The sequence below is a fragment of the Salarias fasciatus genome, chromosome 1 (genome assembly GCF_902148845.1).
Source record: "Salarias fasciatus chromosome 1, fSalaFa1.1, whole genome shotgun sequence".
NCBI lineage: Eukaryota > Metazoa > Chordata > Actinopteri > Blenniiformes > Blenniidae > Salarias > Salarias fasciatus.
In genome coordinates, this window is record NC_043745.1 from 22,332,705 (window position 1) to 22,344,822 (window position 12,118).

Genomic DNA, 12,118 nt, shown 5'->3' on the forward strand with positions numbered 1-12,118 from the left:
TTAATGTCTTGCATTATATCTGAAATTAAATTTTACTTTTCTCTTTTCAATACAGCTCGTTTAATTCCCATTAGGTTTGCCTCATAGAGCGAGACAGCACCACGGTCAGGATCCCTTCTGCATTGGTGGTTTTCATAAATAGATCTTCACATACAATAACAGAGCAGACAGTAGATAAAAAAAAACCTTGCCAGGGAGGAAAACCACCTTTTGAATGTGACGTGTCGTGATGGTGGCACTGCAGGACTGCAGCAAGTTACTCTCCACACATGAATTTGGTGCACGGATCCAAATGTGTCGGAAAAGTCGCAGTCAAAAGGACACGTTTGTTGCTGCTGCTTGATTCTCATAATTTTTGGGATGTAACATAATAGAGATTACAATCTCATGAAATAAATAAAAGAAAGAAGCAGAACGAGAAGCGAAGAAAGTGTTATCAGATTAGGACACATGGAGAAGTCTTACTCAGACTTTCATCTCAGCTGCTTTAATATATCATGAGAGATAATCACGTTACTTTGTGAAACAACATTTATATATCAGTCAACTCATCTACTCAAAAATGTCCCATCAATTTCAGTCTTCCATCATCTGCACTAATAGATATGCATATTGCATTTTCACTCAAAAGTTGCTCTCAGTAATCCCACCTGTGTTAATGCCACAGATATTCATTTCAGATGAAAGCAAAGAATCTCAGATGAACATCAAGAAAACAATGGAAAAAAGTCATTGTGAAAAACGACTGACTCATCAGTTTGGACAAAGAACTGGTCAGACAAAATACTGAATGAATTTAAAAGAAAAAGCAACCTGGTAGAGGAACTAACAGGATATATGTTTGTATAAATTTTGCATGTTTCAGCTTTAGATGTCTCTTCTTTCTGCATGTATCCACTCAGCGGCTGGCTTGACGAGGGGAGCCTGCATCTGCAGACTGAAGACCAGCTTGCAGAGGTTTGGAGGCCCGAGGAGCTCCAGAGCTTTAACTACACATCCGCAGGTAGGCTGAACTCCCTGCGGTGTTTACAGCTTGAACCAGAAATATTTCAATCTCTCAGAGGTGTTAGGAATTATCACGAGGGCACATTTAATTTCTATCTCATACCGTCCCTCGTCAGCATGACACCAGGAAATGATCTGCCTGTAAACAGTTTACGGCCCCTGCTGTGGCTCTCTCAGACACACCCTGTGTCCCTTCCCACCTGCCTTTCACGCTCCTCCATCAGTCTGGGGTTTTGCGGGCCAGTCGCTCAATAGGCGGATCATTCCAGGTCGGAGCCCTCGTGTGAAACCAGATGTTTAACTGGCCGGCTGAAGTGGGACAGGAGCATCTTAACCAGCACCTTGCCAAAGGTCTCATGTTCGCTCAGCCACCGGGGCTGCTGCGAGTCCGCCCGCCACCTGCCAATAGGCATTAAATAGGATTTAGTAATTAAGTGATAGGCTGAGGACTAAATTGGGTGTTTGTGGGCTGGCGAGCCACCCCGAGGTCCCTCCAGCCATGCAGATAGGGGATTCTAATTGCCAGGGATATTGATCAGCCCGGCGAGGGGGTGTACGGGGAATTCACTAGCCATCGATTAGCTGTTACTGCACCTCGCTTGTCAATGGAAGAGGGAGGTGAGCATTGGAAAGACTTGGGGCTTTTCCCACAGTATCCTTCAACACTGCCAGCTCTGCCACGTGTGTGCGTGTGTGTGTGTGTGTGTGTGTGTGTGTGTGTGTGTGTGTGTGCGCAGTCAGAGCCAGTGACGTAGCATGTTGTGAAGGAATTGCACCTTCATTGTTTATCAATAGTATGCTTGTTTAAGGAAGGTCACTTTTTTAAGGCAGGATTTGAAACTGTCCAGGGACCATATCTGGGGTGGGGTGTGGGGCCAGTGGGACAGCGAGGCTGAAGGAGGAGGCAGACCCTCTTTCAGGTTCAGACAGGTGGAAATGTAGCTGGAGAAGCTCAGCAGCGACGTGTTAAAGCCAGGCTGCAAATGGATTGGACTTCATGGATAGAGCAGTCCAGACAAGCACAGAACTCACAGCCAGAGGATTGATCCCCATGATGAAGGAGTGACAGTCGGCCAGGTGAGGAGCAGGCGCCTGCCGCTGCGCGACAGGTACCAGTTAAGACACTCTCCGCTGGATATTGAGCCATTTTGAAGGTGAGACTGGCTCACAGTGCCAACTATGCTGCAGGGTCAACAGCAAAGTCCAGAAATGTGCGAGACGTGTGCAGCAGCAGTGTTATTTCACTGTGACACATTATCCAGCAGGCATAGATTAAGACCACAGCTAACCATGGACTACACAGGGACAACAATAGTGAATTAAGCAGATCATTTATGATTATATTTTGTTTGACATCACGAATTTAACTGTTTTTCGGGTAAAGTACGAATGCGGTTTGACCCGTGGTGGTGGTATCTGTTGACGTTGGAGGAGAAGAGCACTGAGTTTTCACGCCTGCTTATATTTAATTAGTTGCTTCACCTGGCAGTAAATAGACCCTGGGCAGAGCGCGCACACACGCAAGCACACACCTCTTTGATTTTTATCACTCATGCTCCAGTGACACACCGGCAGAAAACAACATGCAAGCAGCACAAAACAACACTGCAGGCGGAATTATTAAACTTCCTCTCATTAAATGTTAAAGCTCGCCTGGTCAGATTGGAACCGTCACACGTGAACCTATCGCTGTGTATTGATTCATCTCCATGCACGACGCAGTCAAAGCGCTTTAATTTCCCCGTTGCTGCACGAATATGGAAGAAATCAATTATGAGACGCCTGAAAGGAGTTTATTCTTAAAGATCTTGAATGAAAATAAGCAGTGATGTTGAGGTTACTGTTTGTTAATGTAGGACAAGGTATTGTTAATATCACGAGTTTGCTTCCCGTGTTTTAATTAAAAGTTATGACTGAGGACACAGAGAGTGGGCGATACATAAAACACAACAAAATGTATTCAAACATGGCCATTAAGGGTCAGCACATCTTCTCTGCATGTGGATCCAGATTCTACAAGAACAGAGAAAATAGTTGCTGCTTCCAGGAGAGAGAAGGAAAAATGCGACTGTTCTGTTGGTCAGATGTTTCTGTTCATGCAGGCGTCAAAACTGCCATCCTGTCATCCTTTCATCCAACCAATTTCTGCTTAATTTCCCAATCATTTCAGGAAAGCCGGCAGAACAAACAAATCGTTTCCAGTTTTGGCACCATTTCCAGCTGGTTGTGACCAATTTGAGGTGTTGGTGTTTACTTGAATTCAATATTTATGTTACAAAAGAGAAAATATTGACCGACCCCGTCAGTATAGAAATGTAGACGTATTTATGGTTGTTGGGTTTTTTTTTTTTTTTTTGTTTACTGTTTGTGATCATGTAGATCAATATTTACACTGGCTTGTAAAAGTACTTTAGTAAGCCACTGTATGTCAAATGTTTTACATTATCTTCAATCATAGGTTCTCCACTTCTCACCCCCCAATTTTTCATTTTTTTTTAAACTAATTCTGTCAAACTTTAAACCAGTTGACAGACAAAAGAAATCCAATCTTCCATGATTCGTATTCCAGTTGAGGATCTACGCCGCCACTGAGCCAAGGTCAGCATCATGTGACTCTCATGACAATCAAGTCCATGGATCTGACGGTCTGAGCCAAGGTCACACTGCTGTCTGGCCATTTTCTCAATACGCGATTAACAGTTTGGATTTTTAAGTTAATAGTATTTTCGCGTATGTGTGTTGAAATAGACTACAAGAAAGAGAAGCAGTGAACACGTTTGCTTCCCAGCAGTCTTCAGGCTGAGTCATTTAGAGCCTATTACAAAACATCAATATATTGACTGAAGTAAGTGTCTCAGTGTACTGCTCTGTAAACACACAGCTGGTTTGGCTGTGCATGCTTTATCTGCTTCAATCTTATCAGGATTTGAATCTTTTCATCTTCAGTATCATTAACTGTGGCGATGCTGTTTTGTTTTTTTCAGGCCGACAATGTGAATCACTTCATATTTGATTTGCAGAGTTAATTCTCACTGGCATCATGTAGTTAATATTTCACTGTTTATTCCACTAAATGATAACTTTTCTATTTCTCTCATATACTTATACTGAGAGATGCGCACGATGTAGGAGTAAGGTCAAAATATTTTTGATGTTTTTGCATGTTTTATTTCCGGTGTCCAGACCTGGCCGCAGGAGCTTCAAGTCATGAAAGAAATGAGAGGACAATCGATTTCAGGCGTGTCTTGACTCAGCACACAGTCAAATCTGATGTTTCTGAAAGGTGTTAAATTAATGAACACAAAAAAAATCTGCACTACAATAGATGTCATGATAGAAAGCTGTTCAGTTCATGAAGAATGTATTATAAACGTTCAGAGTCTTTGTACTGAAGCATTATGGTAAAAAGGTAGTTTCCAATCAGTGTTCATGCAGTTGCCCACTTGGTGCTGTTATTTATTTATTTATTTTTTTTTCTGATACCACCAGCCATTTTTTTTTCTCAAAAACATGAAAAGGAGGGGAGAAAAAATATTAAGCTAAGTAGGAAATCACAAAATCCCCCCAAAAAAGCTTAAAATTGAGTTGCTGCATTTATTTAGTTCTTTAGTAACTTTATTCAAACTAAGGTTGCAGGTGTTTCAGTCACTAAATATGTCTTCTCCACTAGTATAACTGATGAAATGAGCATTAAAAATATTATTTACATATTCAGAATGGAAGAATATCCTCGAAGAAAGCTAAAAAGACATCACCGGATCCTTGACTTAACTCTCTGGTGAAAAGACTTCTCTCGAGTTAATGTACATCAGGCTTTACGGTGTAGTTTAAATTAATAATTGCATCTTTGTGTCTGAACTGTGTGATTTCCAAGGTCATTTTGTGAACTCTGCAGCGGGATTGTTCCCCTATGCTTGTCCTCTGATTGAAGCCAGGCTGCGATCATTTATACGCCACTCAGTCACCCTCCAGCCATGCTCACAAATTGAATTAGTTTCAGTCTGAATTTGTGTTTCAAAACTAGTAATTATTTTTTAACCCCAGAGGAAGCCAAGAGAAATGAGTCAGATCTTCACAAGTCATGAAATTTGACGATGTATGATTTAACACCAACCAAAGGGACACAAGCCTGAAGCACAGCAATTTACCAACCATTCATCTGTTAGCAAATTAAATCACACCACATTTGACATCTTTTACAAAGTTAGATAAATCTGATGAAAAAGTTTTTGCTCTCAATTACCATCTGAAATTAATCTCCTTAATCCCAATTTGATCTCTTTCATGCATATGAGAGGTATCTTTCATCTTCCCACCTATGTGCTTTAAATCTCCACCGCAGAGTCGAGACGGAACGTGACTGTGGAGCTCGGTGAAACTCAGAAACCCGTGTGGCTCCGTGAGATGAGAGAGCTGATTAGAGGAGATGAGGACAGAGGAGCATAACTGACAGCCGTCCGTTATCTTTTTCTGTAGCAAAGGAGTCTCCGGGAATGTGTGACGGAGCCGCAGAGCGCCATCCAGAGGCAGGCGTAGTTCAGAAGCAGCAGTGCACATCTTACCATCGCGTATTAGTGTGAATGTCATCAAAATCAGAACAATTCATGGGACAGATGAAAGTTTCAACAACCAAACAGTGTCAAATAGGACACTCATCAATAAAAACTGTTATCGTTGGCAGGCATCTAGCAGAGAAAACATCTAAGGAGATTGCATAAACTACTGAAACTGGGTTAAGAACTGTCCAAAGCATTGTTCAAATCTGGAAGAATGCGGAGAACCATCATCTTCAAGAAAGCAGTGGTGGTTGGTGATCAGTGACATCCTTAGTGAAATTAAACTGCAGAAAAACAACAGTGGAACTCAGGGCTATGTTTAATAGTGAAAGTAAGAACATTTCCACATGCACGATGCAAAGGGCACTCAAGGGACTGGGACTGAAAGCTGTGCAGCCTTAAGAAAACCCCTAATCAGTGAGGCTAATGAGAAAACAAAGGCTTCAATACCAGGATCCATCGGGCTCAAAGTGTGCAAGAGTAGTTCAGGGAGCGTGAGACATAATTTTCACACATGGAGTGGCCACCACAGAGTCCAGAGTCCATTGAGAGTCTTTGGGACGTGCAAGAGAAGGCATTGCACAGTGGCCAGACTCTCCCATCACCAATGATCACCAAGATCTTGGTGAAAAATCAATGCAACACTGGATGGAAATAAATATTGTGACATTGCAGAAGCTTATTGAAACAATGCTACAGTGAATGCATGCCGTAATCAGATCATTTTTTTTTTTGCCAGGCAGTGTAGTTAGTCTGCAGAAAGGAAATGTAATTCTTGTATTGTCCCCATAGAAACAACCTGTGTGTGTGTGTGTGTGTGTGTGTGTGTGTGTGTGTGTGTGTGTGTGTGTGTGTGTGTGTGTGTGTGTGTGTGTGTGTGTGTGTGCGTGCGCGCCCTTCTGTGGCAGAGGAGAATCATGGGGTGGCAAGTCCTCCCTGTGTTATGTCTCATCTGCAGCAGAGGGGTTTCCAGCTGACATGGAAGGCCAGCGGGAGAGGACGAGGCGTGAAACCAAAGAGATGATCAAACTGCAGACCACCAGCAGCTGCTCGCATGGTGATTCAGAGCGCTCACACTCGCTCTGAACTGCTCCCAGCATCTGAGAAGGCCAGGACCACGGCTGATGCTGATCAGGCCTGGTTACACACCAGCTCTCACTTCTCTCAGCAGCGCTTTGAACAGCCGGTGCCCCACGAAGCCTCGAGCACCGCTGTAATGTGAGCGCTTAAAAATTGCTAAGAAAAGGAATCTCATCTCCTTCCTCGACGGTGGTTTTAGTTTATGATGGTCCGAGCTGCTCCACACAGAGTTTTGGTCATTAGCGTGGACCTCGCAGCGCGTCTCAGAAGTGGTAACCTGCAGAGGTCAGTCTCGCCACTAATTGTTCACGACATGCACAATCTGACCCTGTTGTCAGCAGAATCCGAGACTTTTTATGAATTCCTAAAACTGATTAAATAATGAGGTTTGCTTCTGGATTCAGGTCTTGCAGATCACAGTACTATAAACTTTGTGCACCAATGTTTTGAAAATGTTGCCTTTGTTTTGGTGTGAGCTTCATGTGGGCCGAGTGTTTCCTGCTCTGCTCCACAGTGGTCCTGCTGTTATTGATGTCGGTGACTCTGCATGCGTGATCGCATCACATAGACGCGTGCGCGTTCCGACGCCTGAACCAAGAGCGCATCTCTGGCTTATCTGTAAGTCCTGGCGTCGGCATCCTTAAGTGCTGTCAGTGTCACATGGTAACAGCGGTGCTGCAGCCTCTTAATTGGTTTAGGAAAAGCATCCTTGTCATTTTGCGGTCAGTAAACTCCACACGAGAAAATGAAGTCCGAGCTTCTGCCACCTCTTCAACCCACACACAGCCAGCCTAACAAAAAAATAATGATTATGTGCCGTGTATATTTGTGTGCTCGCTGTTTTCACTTTTTGCTTTTAGAAATAATTGCTGTTGGTTGTGTGGCGGCATCAGAGAAAGGGCATTAATGATTCTCACTGGCCGCGAGGAAACACTGCGCTACAGAGGGCGGGAGGGAGAGCAACTCATTTTCTACTGTCGAAATAAATGTGTGTGTGTTTGTTTGTATTTGGTAATATATTTTAGTAGTTTCTTCACTTTGTTGTGCTGTACATATTGTGTGCAACCTGTAATAATTACTTTAGCCGTGTGTGCAGATTTATGTGTGTGTGTGTGTGTGTGTGTGTGTGTGTGTGCATGGCTGTCCTTTTTCACGGATTAGCTGTTGAATGCTGCAAGAGGATGATCAGACTGGGAGCACACCAGGGTTGCTCTGCGATCACATAGGGATTATGGGGGATATGGGGCTGTAGTGCATTCCAGGGCCGCCTCCAGTTAGGCTCATCTCCGCCACGCTACCCTCACACACACCACTTTAATTGCCTTTGCTTCTTTCATTACTTTTATTGCCTCTCCTCTGCATTGCGTGCTCCCTGGGCTTGTGGAAAGGTCATTGTGATGGCGGTGGTGAGCTCGCAGCCACCATCTCTCTAACTCGCAGGAAATGGCTGTCGGGCCGGAGGTGGGGAAATGAGTGACACAGCAGCGTAGCCACTGAATGTCTGTTCCTGGATTTTCAACGCAGAGTCCATTATTTATGATTTTAAAACACTCTACAGCAGGATTGTATTTTTAAATGCCACCCAGTGTCATTCACATAAATAAGAGAGATTTCATTAGGTGGTGGGGCTATAGGTTCCTCCTCTGAGTAGCTGGGTGCAAACTATGCTATTAAGTACAACGATGGAAGCAAATGCATGTTTATTAAAAAGGATTTCATTACCTGTGAATGGGCGGAGCTGTCCAGACACACTAATGACGATCTCTCAGTGCAGAAGCATCAAGGAGCGGGCAGGCCTGAGATGAGAAGCATGTCTGTGCTTTATTGCAACCTCTTTCCACAATGCTGCGAAAATAAAGGTTGGAGGTGTGACACCATCCTCAAGTGACTGTTTGAATTGAGATACAATAAAGTTTGTCATCCTCAGTCACCTAAAATGACTTCTCAAGAAGCACTGGGATGTGTGCTGAGGTTGTGTTCTCATATATTAGGTGTGTGAGCAAAACACTGACAATCTATTTTCAAACGTATTTGTGGTATTCGACCTTGAGCTAACAATATGTGGATGTACTCAGTAAAAGAGCTATTATTGTCTCGATGTAAATGTTTTGAAGTTATATGTTTTATTTGTTCCTGCTGTTTGTCATTTTGATCTCCCAGCAGGCTTGTTTGGGCCAGAAGAGGACTGGAGATCTGAGTGTCCAGCCTGGAGTGGAGCCACTCCTGCCAGCGGTGAGGTGTGTGCCATCATAATAAAAGAAGAATGATAGGGACCCATTATTTCCTTATTTTGAAACGCAGCAGTTCCTCAGTCTTTATAAAAGTTCACTTTTGCATTTTTTGAAAGCCTATTTATGAGGTTGCGGTTTACAAAAGCGTTGGGCAGGCTTACATTGAGAGGTGCTTCTAATATTTTGGCCGCCAAAGTTAATACTAACACCTCTAATAATACAGTCGAGATCAACACCACCGCAAACTACAACCTCCAAAAGTAATCTTGTTTTTAACTTAATGTCTCTGTCCTTCACCGCGTGTCTGTGCTGTTTCCAGCCTCCCGGTGCAAGTCGAAGGGTTCGTGTTCAGTCACACTGCTATTGTGTCCGTGAGATGCTCTCCACTGTTAAAAGGCTGGTCCTGGAATGTAAGTACAGCTTTGATACACACCACTCCTCCATTGAGATCTCTCTGCAAATGCACAATAATTGGTTTTTATCCCAGCAATAGCTAATGCACATTTTATCATATCCCAACATTGCTGCAGGCAAGCAAATGAAAAACTGGCACAGAAAATAAAAGAGCAAAGCACGAAGATCATCCATCTCCGCCAAGACAGAGAACGTGGACAGAGAGTTATATTTATGTGCATTTCTCTCAAATGTCTGGGAAATGCACACTGTGCGTGTGTGTGTTATATTTACAGGCATGTGTGAAACCAGATGCAGGAGCTCAGTAAATTGAGGTCAGAAGAATCAAAGTAGAGTTTGATGAGAAGATTGAAGAGGAGAATATGCAGGTATATGTTGAGAAAATGAACTCTCGTAGCTCATCAAACATTCATTTTCAGTTTTATTCATATATGTATGTTTGATCATTTGTCAAACAGAAGCATCAAAGAAACCTAAACTGCTTGGCGTCTGTCTTGTAGCATTATAGCTGAATCTCATTTTCACTGATTACTCTGTTCATTAAATTAATAATAGATGAAAAAAAAAAAAACAAGAAAAAAATTCAAAACAGTGTCGTGGTTAGAAATCTTCGGTGCGAGGGATGACATCACATTTTGAATCGAGGCTTGTGGGCCTTTCTGTGTCGTGTGCGTGTCCACAGCACAGTGAAAAATTTGTAATTTTGTAGGATGACAGTTGATGATGAGCTGTTGACGAAATGAAATATTTACACCCGCAGGAAGGATTTGTTTTACTTATGAGACCAAAACTTGTAAAAACTGAGCTGCACCGTCAGAGGAGTGTCCATCCACAAGGTGGTGCAACTAACGACCACGAGACTGTCTTACGCTACGTACATCTCCGCCTCTGAATCCTCCGAGTTGACAGTGAGACTCTGACCTGATGCAGTCCATGATTTGGTGACAATCACTTCCCGGGCAAAAATCCCAATCCTCCTCCCAGAGAGCAACAGCAAATCCATACAAGCCCCTCTGTGTGTATACATGGTCTGTGTTTTTGCTCCGCTCGACTCCAGAGACAGTGTCGGTGACAAAGAGGCGAGCTTTCAGACGGAGCACGAGTGTTTCTGGAGTGGCTCATCTAAAACACGGGTCAATAGAAACACTCACCAGCACATCACAGACGCCGAGAAACAAAGACGCTGCATAACTCCCATGAATTTATTGGCTGTCATGTTGATTTTTCTTGTTCTGGGATTAGCATAGGCCTCAGTGTGTTTGTGTGACTAATGGTCTGTGTTTTGTGGCTGTGAAATCAGCAGCCTGGGATCCCCGAACAGTCTGCACATCAGTGTTTGAAGCCCCCCCACCGCCGCCGCCGCCGCCGCCCGGGATGTTCCTCTGGGCTTTGCTCCTAATGCAGCCCCAGCACATTTCTTTCCCCCTCCATCTCCAAGCGCCGGCTCTCCTTTACATACGACCATGTTTAGCACTTCTCTGCCGCTGAACCCACAGTGACCCCCCCACCGTAATCTGCTCGACTCCGGCGAGCTTCACCTGTGTGGCCCAACCTCAGCTGATGGCTAAAGCTTGTTAACACTGAAGACACATTTATGCAGTTAGCTCAAAAATGTTGAGGGCTGCCAGAGGAGACAGTGATCAAAGGGCACAGAGAGGCGGCGGGAGAGCGGGTCTCACCTCTCTGGTACGCTCTGAATCCACTGGAGTTGGCAAACTTTTCACCCGGCTGACCCGAGGACGTCCTCCCCCCTGGCCAGACAGACGACGTAGGGAGCTATTTGTGTGTATCGAGGCCCCACCGGACACTTGAAGTAAATGTGTCCCTCAGCCATCGCCATGGAAGCTTGGAACATTTCCTTAATGATATCTACATCTTCTGTGTCGCTTGGGAAAGTGTTATTTGGTGGTGAATTGACGTCCCGCAGCTGAAGCCGTCTAATTTTTTTTTTTTTTTTTTTTTTTTTTTGGTAAACATCCTCCTGCCTCGAAGTAAGCTGGGTTTGTGTTACCAGGAATTTGCCTTCAGTACATTCCTATCTGACATCCTCTCAAATTGAAAGCAGGGAAATCGGGGCTGATTGAAGGGATAAGTTTTTGGCGATGGAAGGACAGAGGCTGCATGAAAGTGAGGGGAGAGAGATGTGAACCCAATCTGCCAGGTGTTGACTGTACTGATTAGGGGCTTGTGCTAAGAAGAGCTTCTCGATCCCTCATTCCTTCTGTTTACTCTGGACTCCAGCACCCATCTGGACACAGGAATCACTGCAACCAGACTGTTCTTGCTATCCGTCTTTACTCATATCACTTGTGTCACAAGAGACCCAAGCGCTCTTTTGTATGACATCAAGTCCAATTTTGAAAATGGCACCTTAACTGCGGCTGGAAGAGGTCGGAGTGAGTTTGTTTATCCATTAGGAGAAGTGGAGTAAGCAGTTTGATTAGCAAAGCAAGTAAATCTGTGTCACGTTAGAGGATTTGCTCAATTTACAATGGCCTGACAGCTCTTCATGAGTGTGTGTTCGGAGACTAGATGCGTGCTCAGCCCCATTAAGGGCTGCAGGGTTACCGGAGCAAAGTCCAGCTAATGTTTTAGGGCATTCGGAAAGGCTGCGGGGGAGCCAGGATTACAGAGCCCAGCTTAAAAGCAAACCACAAATCCAGGGAATAATAATACATATATAAATAAGGGATGGAATGGCATGGTGGGGGGGGAAGCTAGGAAAATAGCACGTCTATTTTCACGCGGCATGTTTGTTTATTTATGGCATCTGAAGGCCCGGTCGCAGCGCAGGGCGGGGGGGCTGGGGGGAATACGTACACAGGCTTTCCC